This window comes from Prosopis cineraria, unplaced genomic scaffold (assembly GCF_029017545.1).
Source record: "Prosopis cineraria cultivar Desert tree isolate PC_DT_omini unplaced genomic scaffold, ASM2901754v1 PC8, whole genome shotgun sequence".
Classification (NCBI taxonomy): Eukaryota; Viridiplantae; Streptophyta; class Magnoliopsida; order Fabales; family Fabaceae; genus Prosopis; species Prosopis cineraria.
In genome coordinates, this window is record NW_026555339.1 from 21210339 (window position 1) to 21226273 (window position 15935).

Below are 15935 nucleotides of genomic sequence, written 5' to 3' on the forward strand. Positions count from 1 at the left end.
AGACAAAAACATTGAAAGACAAGTCTTAACATCATATTTATTTTTCATAAGTTAGACCCAGACACCTCTATTAAAATCATCTTCTATCATAAGAAAATAACATATATGTAAAATCCTAAAATTTTAAGACTCAAATTTATAAAAAAATATAAATAAAATATGTATAATTAAATTAAAATTAAGAATAGTATGATAGAGGTCTCGAGTTTGAATTTTACTAAGCAAAAGTAGGGTTTTATTTTATTTTTAACTATGGAAAAAATTACTAAAGTTGACCTGTACTTTTGTGCTATACGTAAGAAATATTGGGCCCTTCCTTGTAACTTTTTCTAAAGTTTTTGGATCAATTCTTTACGAGCCATTTCACGCAGAAATGAAATAATGAAAGCAAAGAAATAAAGAGAAAGAAAATGAGAGAGTGAGAGGAAGAAGAGAGGAGGAAGAGAGAGAGTTAGATTTGGATCTAGGAGGCTTTACAATCATTATGAACTCAGCTACACAATAGGTAAACTTCCTATTTCAATCCTCTTCCTTCCTTCTTGGTTTTCTTCAATTTTTAGAAGAGAAAATTTCTAAAATTTGATCCAAAAAGATTTATTCTTGTAAGCTTTAGTTTCTTTGGGTCCTTAGGAGGTTGTTTTGAGTTTCTACATGATGCCTTAATGTTTTAAGTAGGCATTTGGATAAAAAAATGAAGTTTTAGGGCAAAAGTCAAACCTTAAGAGCTTGGGGTTTACTCCTCAATGGTTTAAGCCTATTGATTTAGTTATAATTTTTCTATTTGAAACTATAAGATTTAAAATAAGGTTAGGTTTTCATTATAAGGGCTAATAGTAAAAGTTTGTGACACTAAATGAAAGTTTTAAATTGATTAAAAATTATATAAATTAGAAATCAGCCTAGTGGTGGCTAATAAATGGTTTTGGTAGTTAGGTGGTATTATATGAATGGTTAGTTTAATATATGGACCATTGGGATGAATTATTGCTCATTGACCCAAGTTGTGTGGTATGAGTTATAGTCTTCACTAATGCTATTTGCCATAAAAAGTGATATGGATTACTCATATGTTGTAGGGAATTATTGGTGGAACTTATTGAGAAGTTAAGGAACAAGCCAAGTCCTATTTTGTACAAGAGGAACCCTTTTGGTACCAAAGGGTTAAGGTAACAGGGGAATTTATATTTCTTATTACTTTGTTTAGCTATTTTTGAATAAATATTACTAGCTATCATGCATTACATGTTTTAAAAGATTAAATGTGCTTTATAAGGAGTTATGGGGTACTACTTTGATTATAGTGCAAATATGTTTTCTAATTATTTAACAACAATGTTTTTATGAAAATGAGATTTGTTTGCATGTATTGTAATCATAAAGAATAGAAGTGGTGAAGGAATCATATAGGCTAAGGAAGTGTAACTAAGTTAGATACCTTATATAGGCTAAGGAATCATTTAAGGGAGATTTATAAATGTTATACTACCTTAGAGTGTTGAAGTGGTCAATACTCAAAAAAGATAGACAAGAGTAAAAAGGCATGATCTCGGTGGTAGTCACCAATGAGAAGGTGTGGACTTGTAATATTCTATGGCACACTGCCAGTACTCAGTGTTGCCTTATGTATTGTGGGCTTAGTGCACTAAAGTAGTCAGTGTATTGAGTGTTCGACACCTCTCAGTGGGGGAGGAAATCTGACATATAAAGTATGAGATTGAGTGCCTAGGCCAAGGTAGTCCTTATGTGGAGAGTAAGCCGAGCTAGCTTTAGGAGGGAGTTAACTTTGACTGCTCAAGATTCACGTCGAAAGGGCATAGGTGGTTCGGTGGATTAAATCATGCTTTAGATTATGTTTTGTGCCTATAGAGGTACAAGTGGGTATAAGGTTTACTTGCAAGTTAAAGAGTGCCAGGGGGCATTCTATTGGTCATGAAAGGTCATACCGACCTATGTCATGCATTCATGCATTTTAAATGACTAAATTATATATTACGTTGAATTTATTATTTGTTTATTCAATTATGGCTTACTTTGTAATAATCAATGTAGATTTCTCTGTTACTGAGACTGTAGTTGTCTTACCCCTTTCTTTTTAATATTTTCAAGTCCAAGCAAAGGAACCAGTGGTGGACGAGGAAAAGAGCAGAGTTAGGGGTTGTTTGTAGATTGTAAAGAACTACAACCTCTTTCTTTTGAGCAAATCTATTGTAATTTATTTAGGATTAGGGTGCCAATAGGATGTGATTATGTAAATATGTGTGTGAATATGTGTGGATTGTATGACTTGTGTGTGAATTGTTATCTTCTTGTAGACTTGTGGCTAGAAAACTTGGTTATGGTGTGTGGTTTTCATGGATTTATTTAGTAGACTAAGTTTCTACTACAAGCAGATATTTATTTTGATATATATGTGATTCTATAAGTAAATGCAAAGTGGTTGCATTGCAAATGGTGTGCTATGGGCAAACATATACCTTAGATAGAGAGAGTGGGTACATGGGCCCCATGGAGATCTCTGAGCCAAGTGAAAATATTTAGCGTGTGTATTCATATGTGTATATGATATTTAGAATCATTTTTAACCATTATTGTGTAATTGTTGAATTCTGGGGATTTAGGGTCCATTTTGGGAAATGGCACCCGAGTGGTAAAATTTTGGTATAAAGGATTTTTCTATCATTTAAATATTCTATCAGGTTTTTTTAATCCTATTTGACATGTTCAAAGTATTCTCACAGGTTTGTGACCATTAGGATGAGATTTGGACAATTTTGAAAATGGTTTTTACCAAAAACCTATACTTTTGCATCTAGGTGTCCAAATCTTAATCTCACAGTTGAATTTCTATAAAATTTGGGTCACAAGTAAAAAATTTTATAAGCTTCATGTGAGCTTTGGAATCATATCAATCGGATATCGGACGGAGAAATGGCGCACTCCAGAATTTGATCCAGAGGTGCTATCATGACAGCAACAGTGTGATGTTAGGACATGCATGAATTTTGTTCCAACTGTTGGATCTTTTTGAAATTTGGTATACTTATAGTACCCTTTGAATGTGACATGTGAGCTCTAGAATTGCTCTGATCCGAGGTTGGATGATGAAATGGTTCAATCCAAAAGTTAGTCCGGAGCTGCTGTCATGACAGCAAAAATGAACAAACTTGTAACATGTTTAATTTTTAATCTGACCGTTAGATCTTTTTGAAATTTGGTGCACTACTAGTAATCATTAAGAAGGATGTGTGAGCTTTAAAATTTATTTTGATTGGGAACTGGATGACAGAATGCAGCCTCCTGGAAGTTAGCCCAGGAGGGTTGTCATGACAGCAATATTGCTGTCATGACAGTATCTTTTTACCCCACTTTCACCTAACTTGCTTCCATGCGCTATAGGTAAAACCTATAAATTTTTTTAAAGGTTTTAAATGTTTATTTTGCAATCGTGTATCTATTTAGTGATTTAAATGATTTGTTTCCTAAGTTAGTTTTATGATCAACTCCTTAATCACACTTAGTTTATTTGAATTGTGTGATTTTTAGACAACACTCGGGGTAAGTATTACAATGTACCTAGTAATAAAGGTGTCTTGTAATCTCCCCATATGTCAAGTGAATTAAGTCAAAAAAATAAGAAGTCTTTATCGAACTTTCAATAAAAACAAGCCTAGTCTGTTTGGCTCTAACACAAGAATCATAATGACCTAATTGTTTATCTTGAAAAATACCAAAAAATACTCTATTTGTTTCATCTTTTCTTTGAGAGGATGACCAAGTCTATAATGCCTTTAAATGTTTGACCAACATCACCTTATCATGCTTAAGCCTCAACCCAAAGACATGTAACCCATCACGTTCCTCAGTTGTCCTAATCAACTTCCTCAACCTGTAATCTTGTAGCAAGCATAAGTTTCCACAAGAATTACATAGTAGTTATGATATTGTCTCAATAATCTACTAATGGAAATAAGATTGCATTGAAAATTTTGTATATAAATAACTTTGTCAAGATGGAAGCTGTTATTGAGCTTGGTTCGACTAACCCCTATTACAAGAACACTCTGACCATTAGGAACCTTTATTGGTAATTGGTTCGTTATCTTCATTATTCTTTTAAGGATGTTGGGATTGCAAGATATGTCTTCTATGGCACCTGTATCTATAACACACTCATCATTAAAGTTAATCATACCTACCATATTATCATGAGGTTGATCGATATGCTTGGATGGCCCAGACTTATAATCAATTTACTTCATAATTATGTCAAATAGTTCAAATATCAATCCTAGAATGAGACTGTTATTTGTTGCCACCTGTGCAGCATATCTATTCTGCTATGTATTGCCACGGTCACATTCTTTCTTATCACTATTTGATTTGGGCCAGTCAACTGGGTAACCCATGAGTTCATAGCATTGGTCTTTTATGTGATTGAGTTTCTAACAATGGTTACATTTTGGCATTTCCTTTCTCCTATCTTTTCTATTTCCTGGGCTTCCTTGGACTTGGAATGCTGCCACTTTAGCCACTGGTTTGCATATTGTCAAAATTTGTCATTGTTGCTCATCTTCTACTACTAAGTGTTATGCTTAACCTAATCGAGGAGCTGGCTTCATACTCAATATCTAGGTTTTAATGGTATTGAAGGACTCATCTAAACCTATAAGAAAGTCATGTAGCTGTTCTTTCTCTTTCATCTCCACCAATTGCTTTTTGACATTCCACTTGCAGTTCCCACATACACATTTTGGCTATGGCATGATTGTTTAAATCTCATCCCGTAGACCTTTAAGTTTCGTGTAATAAGTAGGTATGATAGAATTCTCTTTCTAAAGCATTACGATAACCTGCTGCAACTCATAATCTCTCGACTTGCTTCCTTTTCCAAACCTTCCTTCAAGATCAACCTAAATATCCTTAGTAGTCTTTATGTACCTTATGCTTGAAAGAATGTCATTGTCCATTGCATTTTTTAGCCAGCCCTTCACTAGGGCATTACACCACATCTATGGCTTTAAGTCTAGATATTTACTTCTAGCATATACAACAACCCATTTATGAAGCATATCTTATTCTTCACATAAAGTATACTTGCCATGTCACTGGCCCATTCAAAATAATTTCCCTCAGTGAGGTGTTCTCTAACATACACATGTCCAGGGCTATCAAACGAATGAAAGAAGTATAAGGGGGAAGCATCAACACTATTTGATGCCATCTTTTTGCTCATTGTTGCTCTTAGTTTCTATGCATGGATGAGGTTGAATATTAAAATTGCAGGTCAAAACCTTGCTTTGATACCATATAGAGAAGGAAATACTAATGGAAGGTGAAGTTGTTTTATTCATATTTATAGCAGTTATATATACACATACATGCAGTTACAAGAGTCACTATAATCTATATAAAATCAAAGATACTATATCTATCTATATTTTATAACATCTAAGCTATATACATGGCTATTATATAATAGAAATATAATAATGACATCATCCTTCATAACAAAAATATAATAGTGACATCATCATTTAAAGGCTACTCATTTTTTATGAACCCACGATGCATAAAGAGGAGAAGAAAATAGAACCTCAACTGAATAAGGGTGAGAAAATCTAATGCAAATCAGCCCCAACTTTATTGGAGGAGAAGGTTTCCAATAGTTCTTTAGTCATTAGTGGCATACGAAGTTGCTAGCCAAAGGTTTGAAGATTCTAAAGACAAAACTCCTCTTACTTCAACATGGTTCAGATATGAGCTAGCACAAGGAACGAAAAAGGTTGAGGCTGCTGGAGACAGTCACACTGGAGAAGAAAGAAGACAGAGAAGGAAGGAAAATTGAAGAGCTCCCCATTTCTCTATGATTTTTGGAGCATTCCACCAATAGAAAGAAGAATAAAAGAGAAAAAAAAATGGAGAGGGATATCTTGGCAGTTTTAAGCAAAGAAAGAAGAAGAAGATTCAAGTTGGGTAGAATAGCACCTGCCTACCACCACTTCGATGATGATGATCGGTACAAATGGAGGAGAGATCAGAGACTAAAGAGTAGTGGTGATGGGTTCTGGACAAACTCTCTAGTTGTCTCAACTAATGGCAAAAATGCAAGATATGATGGGAAGGAGGAAGATAAAAATTTGCTAAATGAAAATTTTTAAAAATTACAAGAAAGAGCACAAGAAAAATTACAAGATAGAGCACAAAAAAATTACAAGAAATGGCATGGATTTTTTTCTATAATTTAAAACAAAATAAAACTAAACTTTTTTCTTAGTAGAATTCAAACTCTCAAGCTTCAAGAAAATTACCATCATAAGTTCTAATAATATACCACTCTCCACTTACTATAAAACTAATTTAAAATTTAGGGTTATTATAGATTTGATTGTTGAGAGTCCTTCTTCGAGGTTGTCATTTGCAAAATTTTTCATTAATAGGACCTTTTACTCAAATAATTAAGTCTAACAAAGAGTTGTCAGGCTTTAATGCTAATTGTAAAAGAGCTCAAGAGGGGTTTGAATTATGCTTAACAAAAATTTGACAAATAATGCATAATAAAAAAGATAAGTCTAGAATGATATCACCAAATATGCTAAGAGTGAAGGAGAGAAGTTTGCATGAGTATTTATCATGGTTTAGTTCCTATCAGGATAAATAAATAAGTGACTAAAAAAGGGGTTGCTCGTAAAAAAATGGTTTAGAAAAACAATTGTCCTACTTATCAATACAAAGTGCTCAACACTTCTTGAAAATAATTTTCAAGGATAAAAATGAACCCTAATCCTCAATGTTATCAATGGGATCCAACTTGCAACTTCCTATTTATAAGGGAGCTTATATATCACAAGGCTATAAGACTATTGGCTTGCATTATATATATATATATATATATGTCCCTCCAGACCACAATATATGGTATTTTCTAGGAGCCTTGTTTTGTTTATAATATAAAGCATTAGATAATTTTTAAAATTATTTTTTTAATTATATACCAACTTCATTTATACTATTTTTTTAAAGACAATGAATTGAAATTTCACTTCTCATTAGTAAGACACTTATGTAAAGTATTTATATGAAGAACATCATTTAATTAATAATGATCTATTGATTAAATTAAATTACTTCCCATTTCCAATTTCCAATGACCTAATAATTCCAATTAAATTAAAATCCTAATATTATTTGAGAGATTAATTCAACCTAATATGGTGTTTCTAATTAATAATTATCTATTGATTAAATTAAATTGAGTAAACACATTAATCATGAAACACACAATCTAGTATTAACAACATGGAAGATAAAAAATAAAGAGTTTATAGTTCCAATTATTTTATAAAATATAAATTTTAAATCCAATAGCCAAATATATAAAAGGGTAAAATGATAAGTTTTCTCTTAAACGATAGGCTTAAGAGCATCTACAGCCCTGAATTCATTTTTAGTTCATTTTCAACCCTAAACATTTAAAATTGTACAATCTCCCCTTGCTATTAACTTTGACCATTACTTGACTATAAAATATCAGAAAAGGACCAAAAGAATTGTAGAAAATGGAACCAAAAATTATAGAAAATGACAAAAGGATAAAATTTGTAATTTTTTTGGTTATTTCCATCATTCTTTTGGTTCTTTTCCATAATTTTCTAATCAACTAACAACTAAAGTTAACAGCAAGGGGAAGATTGCCATGATTTTAATTTTTTTTGAGTGAAAATGAATAAAAAATTAGTTTAGGATTATTGGTGCTCTTGGGTGTTCAAGGACCAAATTGTTATTTTACTCTATGTAAAATTCAAGAAAGCGTTAATATGCTTTCAATGATAACAAAACTATTGACGTTGTATAATGAGATCTTAAAATCTTTTACTACTCATTGTCCCTTGATGGGTCCAAAGAAATTGCTATTTTTTCAATAATTTGGACATATTTTCAGCTCCTTTGAATGATAAAAATTAATATTACTGAAATTATATAAATGTAGATGTTTTTACATCTGTTCATATACTCCTTTAGTCCAATTGGGCACCTTCTAGAAAGATCCACGTTAAGAGTTATTTATAACTATTTTTCAATGTTATTCCTAATGTAAATTTAATTTTATGGCTCATCATATACTATGTATTTCTTTCTTCCTTTGTTTAATAGGGATAAAGTTGAATTTTTTTTCATTTTAAGATAATTTTGTTAGTTAACTAGCATTCGTTGATTCCTAGGACATAGTTAAAAACATCTTATTATAGAAACTAGAAAGAATATAATTCATTCATGTGGTCAAAAGAAAAAAAATTCCAATTATTTGGAGCCCACCAGTGTCCTTCTTATCCACCTACTTCTCTGAGGGGTAAATGAAATAGTGCCATCACTAGGATAGACATTATAGCTATTAATCAAAGCACAACTCTATTTCCTTGAACCTTAAGCTCACACCAATCATCAGTGTCATAAGTTGGAATGTTAAGTCCATTGAATTATAGGAGAGACTTTGACCAAACCTCAACAAGGGGCAACTTCTCCTTTGAGAAAGACACAATGAAACTCATCTAGGTTGTAGGCACCAACTAGGTATGGGCCCTATCAGTTGTGGAAGCCTTCATGATGGACAAACTACCCGTGATGAAAGAAAAAGAAAGGGAGTGACTAGAAAAATTGGGTGGCAATATTATTAATTGTTTGGTAGGTAGAAAAGTGTTTTCTAGAAAGGAAAAGAAAAATGTATGTATATGCATTTTCCTTTTTCTATATACTGAAAAAACAATTAGGTCCTATTTGGTTATTAGAATAGAACGAAATGTAATTGATTGAAAAAATTAATATAAAAATGAACTAAATCACCCTTGTTATTGATATGTTATGCTATGGTCTAGAGTGTAATAACCCAAATTTTTTCTAAATTAACGTAAATTAATTTTTTCCTAATTGATATTTTATTTAGATTAGTTTTACAGCAAGTGGATAGTGGTAGTTTAGAGGAACTTATCTACTATTTTTTGAAGGTCCATACTTTGAATTTTACTGAAAAGTATGGTTTTATTTTTATTCAAATTATGAAAAAAATTTGTGCCTTTTCTTGTAATTTTTCCTTGGAGCATTTCTTGTAGTTTTCCCAATTATCCTTGTTGCTTCAGAATTTATATGTGTAGCGCAAAACAGAGCATCAGTCCAGCTTATTTCTTTCCTTCCCCTCACCAATATGAGCACTCTGGTTCTCCACTGCCATTGCACTCCTCCCCTATTCTTCGCATCTAAGGTGGCCATAGTGCTTGCTCTGTTATGCAACACCAGGTTCTCCATCATCCTTCCCATCTTTTGATTATTTTTCATACTGCTACTCTATTCTGCTGTTCACGATCTAGTCGCTTGTAATGTGTGAAGAAATTAGTCTCTAGATCTGGTGACTTTGGTTGTGAGCTCTTTTTTTTTATTGCTTGGTCTAGTGCTGTTAATTTTGTTTGCTTCCTTTCTTGTGCATCGAGTTATTTTTCCCTCGTCTAGCTGTAATCTTGTCTTCTTCTCTCCTATTCTGTGGCAGTCACTTGGTCTTTCTTCTCTATTGTTATTGATTTAGATGAGTAGCTTTAAATTTTTCTTCTTGCTATTCTGTGCGTGTGTTTGCTGAGATGAATTAAGGTTGAGTTTTATTTTTCCTTCCCTGTACTGTCGTGTATATCAAGTTTGAAAGGACCTTGATTGAAGCTGAAACTATAGAGAACAAGGGGATGATGGTTTAGCTCTGATCTTTATTTTAATTTGATATAATTATCAATGCTAAAAAAAAGTAGACAAGTGGTTAAGATTAAAAAGCTTCATTGAATGATTAGGAATTGATGCCCATTAGGTGTTTGTTGAAAGGTCTAAGAGAGGATCTTATTTCTATTAAATAATTTAGCTTTGGGTCAAGTAATCTGAGAAAACTTTGTGATGTAATTGAGGATGTTAAAAAAAAACTTTAAATCATTTGGATCGACCAAGTTGTGGCAAGGTTAGAAGGAAATTTAATAAAATTTTATTATTTATTATGAAGATATTGGAAGAGAATTGGAATTATGGTTTAAATAATAGTACTTGTAAGATGTTTGTTAAAACACATATTATAAAGAGTTTTGTTTGATTATGATTTCTTTTAAAAATTTCATTAGTTCTTGTGGGGACATACTCAGTTTAGGTATTAATTATTCATGAATTTAACTTGAATTATATCAAGAATTTTGATTATGATTGGTGAGACAAACTACATTCTATGAAATTGTATGGATGATAATTATAAATGATAATGTTTAAAGATTTGATTGTGAATACCTTTGAATTGCTTTAAAAACAGGGGTGATATGAGAACTTGAAATTTAGAGTGATTAATTATAGTCTGTGTATATATAACATTTATTATGTTTTGTTGCTTACACTTGACAAGAGTTGAAAAGAGTTTATCAAACTTGAATATGCCATTGAATTTTATTTTTACATTAGATAGGGCATTTAGATGAAAGAAGGTTTGACTAGGTTCTAAGAAGTGAATTTTAGTACTCGAGAATATTTCAGGTAAGTGAATAACGTCCCAATTTCTTTACCATAAATTATTTTTTGAAGTATTATATTCATGTAAATCATTTCAACAACAGCTAAGTTAAGTATTGAATATTTTGTCATTTAAATTCTTATATTGGGAAATTATAAAGAGGTGTTGAAAGATAATTGAGTTATGGTATGCGTATGTGTTTTCGTTTTCTTACGATAAATAATTTCAAAACTTAATGAACTTATTTTTATCAACTCCGGTTATTTAGAATTATACAATAAATGTCAAACATGGACTTCAGTTATGAAATTTTATCCTGGCAAGTTTTAATGCTCAAATTATTCATACGAGTTTGACTTTGAGAATGAAAACTGTATTTTATAACGATAATTTTCTCGCATATTTGAAAATGGATTGATAGAGATTTTATACAGGACACTGGTTGCTAACGGCAGTTTTGTTAGGCCTTTGTGCTCCTTGGTTAATAACTAGCTAGTTTGAATTTCATGAGCTCTATTCTCACATTTGTTGTTCGTGAGTCTCGTACTCACATTTGTTTTGTGGCTTCGAGCCGCATTTGGTTACTTACCCTTGTGGACTGTGTGTCCAAGTTTGTTTCTTGGCTTCAAGCTGCATTTGGTTAGCATTACCCTTATGAACTGTGTGTCCACATTTATTTTGTGGTTTCGACTATATTTGATTACTTACTCTTGTGGACTGTGTGCCCATATTCGATTTTGTGGCATAAGCCACGTTTGGTAATTTACCCTCGTGGACTGTGTGTCCATGTTTGTTACTTTTTCTGATAAATTCCCATAATTATGAGATTTTAATTATTTGATTAATCTTTTTTTTAGTTTTGATTAATGACATATTATTATTTTTTATGAAATTATTTGCTTTATTAAAAATAAATGATAATGACATTTGATCTTATGCTTTAATGAATCAGGATTTTATTTAACGTTATATAGAATCCAATTATGCCCAATTTTATTAAATATTTTGGTTGCAAAAATTGTCATCTTTAGCATTTATAATTATTCTATATTTTTCTTTTACACAAATTTAATTATTTGTTGTTGGGCTGCTATTCACTAAAAATTTATTTTGATCTTAGATTAATTAGCTAATACTGATCTCATTACTGACCTCTAAAGGGTATACAACTGTTTTGGGTAAAATTTTGCTTAGCATTATCTCCTTTGGAATAAATATTTGATTTCATATTTTATTTTAGAAGTAAGGTTAGATGCTCCACATAGCCTATAGATAGGTATCTATTTTGATATATGTTGTCTGCTAACCAAAAATAGCTGAGTTCTTAATTGATATTATAATTTATGTAAAATATTGTGTTGTAGAATTTTTAGGAGATCCTATTTATAGGGAAGGTTCTGTCGAAATTTCTATAAAAATATTAAATAATTTATTATGATGATTTTTTTCAATACATTATAATTTCTACTAAAAGGAAAATATTTTCTTCAATTTAAGTCTTTCGAGAATGCACGATGTAGTTCACACCCATGCCGGTCACCCTCTATTTTTGGAGCATGACATAGAGGGAGTGTATATACTCTAAGTGTAGAAAGCATGTCTGAAGGAGTGGCCTTCTATATTGTCACAATTCTAAAGCTATCCTCACTACTGATGTCATTGAAGACTTAAACAAGTTGTAATTCAAAATTTGGATTTCAATGCACGTTCTGGTCTATTTGAAATGACCCTATTAATTAATTCCATAAGATTAAGAAAATTAGTTCCCATTAGTTTAATGTAATTTTTCTTTTTACAATTTTTCAAAATCACCCTTTAATTGATATATTATAGCTCATTAGGGAAGGAAGAAAGGATGGAAAAACTATCAATTAAGCTAAGAGTTAAAGAGACAAGGACATTTTTTTTCTGACAAAAAATTTAGGTGAGCTTGGTCCTAAAAGTTTACCAAGACTAAAGTGTCACACCCCAAAAATCAAGTGTGACCGGCACGGGATATGGGCTCAAAACTCACATCCTATAAGCCGTGATCAGAAAAACTCTAAAATTAATACGTTAAACACACTAATAGAGTAATTAAAATTATTACAATATTAAATCAGATATTCAATTTTAAAAAAATGTGAGGATCCTACCTATAGTCTACGTAAAGCACCTAAGGCCAGACGCCAACGTAGGTATAAAGTTCAAATTTTTATCAAATTAAGATTTAACTAAAATAATTCTTCTGCTTCAATTCAGCAATAAAACTCCTCAGTGGATATCTCGAGTCACGAGTTCAACTATACCATCTGAGACCAAAATATCCTTTCCAGTGAATAACATCCTAACAATACATAATTGAACATGAATAAAAGGAAAACTTGAAATAATTATGCAATTCAAAGAGGCAACAATTTTCATAAAAAATTTAATAAACTTCAAAAATAAAATAATTTTATAAAGTTTAAATAAAATCTTGAACTATTAAAATATCATATCAAATATTATTATCACTTGATTACAAGAAAGTAAATAAATAAAATAAATAATTATAAATAATTCACTAATTAAAAACCAATGGAATGTAAAATCATCAAATAATCAAATTTATATTATAGAAACTTATCAGAATAATTAACAAACGTGGACACAAAATCCATGAGAATAAATAACCGAACGCGGCTTATGACACGAATACAAACATGGACACACAATCCACGAGCGTAAGTAACCAAGCATAGCTGAAACCATGAAACAAATGTGGACACATGGTCTATGAGGGTAAGTAACCAAACGCAGTCGAAGCCATGAAACAAACGTGAGTACGATGCTCACGAATAACCATCCCTCCATTCCACGTGCATTGGTCATCGCATGGGGCTAGCACCTCCTATAAACACTCTGCTAGAGGGCTTAACAAAACTGCTATTAGCGACCAGTGTTCTATATAAAGTCCCTTTTCAAAACCATTTTCAAACATGCAAGAAAATCATCACTTTTAAGATATAGTTCTCATTCTCAAAATCAAACTCACATGAATACTTTTAAGCATTAAAACTTTCCAGAATCAAATTTCATATCCAATGCTCATGCTTGCATTTATTAAATAAAAAAAATTTCAACGTCGAACTCACATGAATCATTCTCTGTATCAATCCAATATTTGATAAAATAAAAATCTCCTAATCAAAGTCCAACCTGACTTAATTGATCAAATAACATTTAAATTTGGTAAAGCTAATTTTTCAAAATAAAGAAATGTTAATAAACAAATATTCAATAATCGCATTAATGCTATTAAAATGATTTCCAAAAAAATGTAATATTTTAGTAAAGAAAATTTTGATTGAAAAAAAAAATTTAATTGAGACGCTATCCACTTAGTAATAGTATTCTCAAGATTCGTAATTCACTTCTTACAACTCCAATAAACTCTTCCTTCCTCTAAATACACTACCCAATATAAAAGGAAGGTTTAGTGGTCTTATTCTAGTTAAATGAATTATCTTTCAATATTGACAACACCATAATCAGTCAGACTTTCTCATAATTAAATCAACTAGCTCTCAAATTCTTCAATCCTTTCAATATTTTATATACCCACATCTACCCAACCATAGGACTCTCAAGAATCTAACTAATTACACACTAGCAACCTTATTAACAAATTTCTTATAAAAATCAAATTATATTCAGACTTAAATAGTATCCAAACTAAATAGTTACATAATCCAATTTCTTCACGATGGCAAGCTTAATACACAAATAGTAGCACCCGAGCTAATTATATATATATATTTTAGGATATTTAATGCGATTTTAAAAAATACATAACTAAACAAAACTCTTCCTACAGGTATTAATACTCATTTATAATACTAATTTTCTCTCTCTTAAATTTCCTTTTCAAAAATTCTCCAATTTAATTATTAGAATCATTCAGCTTCTTGAGTTCTATTCCTAAAATAAAATCAATCTCTATCTCCAAGAAAAACTAATTCAAGCTTGAAGAAAATCAACTCATTTTCCTCTTATAGTAATCAGAGTTTTCAAATCAAATCACATATTAATGATGTGCTCTTCAAAACATGAGTATTTAGCCTAACTGAATCCTCACCTCTTTACATTCACGAACAACAACGGAACTAAGAAGAAAAATTTTAGAAATTTCATACTACTAATACCCACACACATACACAAGTCCTCCAAGGTAGAGGAAATAAAATGGAACAATATGCACCCTAAGAGCATAGGAGAAATGAAGGGAAAGAAGTCAAAACTCCCTCTACTGCACTAGTACAGTACGACACAACATCAAGGAAGAGAAAGGTCTGTAACGCACCTTGGCAAGAATAGAGAAGAAGGAGAGGTTTGAATGTCTCAAAGCATGACCAGGGGGAAGGGCCCAATGCACGAACAAGGGAGAACAGGGGAGGAGGATGAAGAATCTTGTCATACTCACGAGCACAGCAACGATGCAAAGGTAGGGTGGAGGATAGATCGACTATAATGCAGGAACAGGGAGGAAGAGATTGTGACTTTTTCTAAGTTCCTTGCTGTAGCCGATGGACGTCTCTCGGAAACACACATAAAGTGACGATGAGGAAAGGAGCTTGGTACACTAAACCATATCAGCTTAGACAGGAGATCATAGTTTCTGATGGAAAGAATCAAAAAGGAAGAAGAACAAACTGTGGCACACACATAAACAGCGAACAAAGATGACCAGGGGAGAAAACTCACAGTGGAACTTCACACTAGTGAGGGAAACAGAGCCATCACACCTGTCGATGACAGCGAGATGACTGGCAGACGGACAGCAACCAACACAGACGCACGTGCAGGGGTCGAATTGAACAAAGGCAGAGCAAGAAAGAGGAATAGCTCTCAACAATGGCAACGAACGGCGCACTCTAACACACCCACACCGACGATGCTGAAGATTGAAGGGAAAGGGTGGAGAATGTCGGTGGGATTCAAGAAGAGCTGAGGGTGAAGGTTCACAAATCTTTGATCTGTCATACTCTCTTAGCTCATGTAAAACATGAAATCAGACGGGAGAGAAACAAATAAATCTATTTCTAGAAGGTTCAACGAAGTTCAAATGGCGGTAAGGACACGTGCTCTGTTTTCCTAATTGAAGAACTTTTGGGAAAATTTTCAATAAAGAGCATAAAAAAATCACAAAAAAGGACACAAAATTTTTTATAATTTAAAACTATTTTTTTTTGCTTAAAAAAATTTGAACTTTGGATCCTCAATAAAATTTCTTGCTTAAATTCCTATAAGCTGTCAATTTTTTTTTACTTGCTATAAAATTTATTTAAATAAAATATTTATTGAAGAAAATTTTGTTTAATTTAAAATTTAGGATCATTACATAAAGCATGCTTCTAGGCTCAAATAGTGCTTATAAAAATGCTTACTGATTGCT

The 15935-nt window shown here is 31.8% G+C and overlaps 2 long non-coding RNA genes across 2 annotated transcripts; one reads left to right on the plus strand and one right to left on the minus strand.

Moving 5' to 3' along the window:
* Positions 1–13091: 13091 nt before the first annotated feature.
* Positions 13092–14976, minus strand: LOC129318861 (uncharacterized). Its single transcript, XR_008595333.1, has 2 exons — positions 14844–14976; positions 13092–13402 (listed from the first exon to the last, which is right to left on the minus strand). It is a non-coding gene; the product is annotated as an uncharacterized LOC129318861 (long non-coding RNA).
* LOC129318862 (uncharacterized) lies at positions 14871–15719 on the plus strand. Its single transcript, XR_008595334.1, has 2 exons — positions 14871–14984; positions 15064–15719. It is a non-coding gene; the product is annotated as an uncharacterized LOC129318862 (long non-coding RNA).
* The last annotated feature ends 216 nt before the right edge of the window (positions 15720–15935 follow it).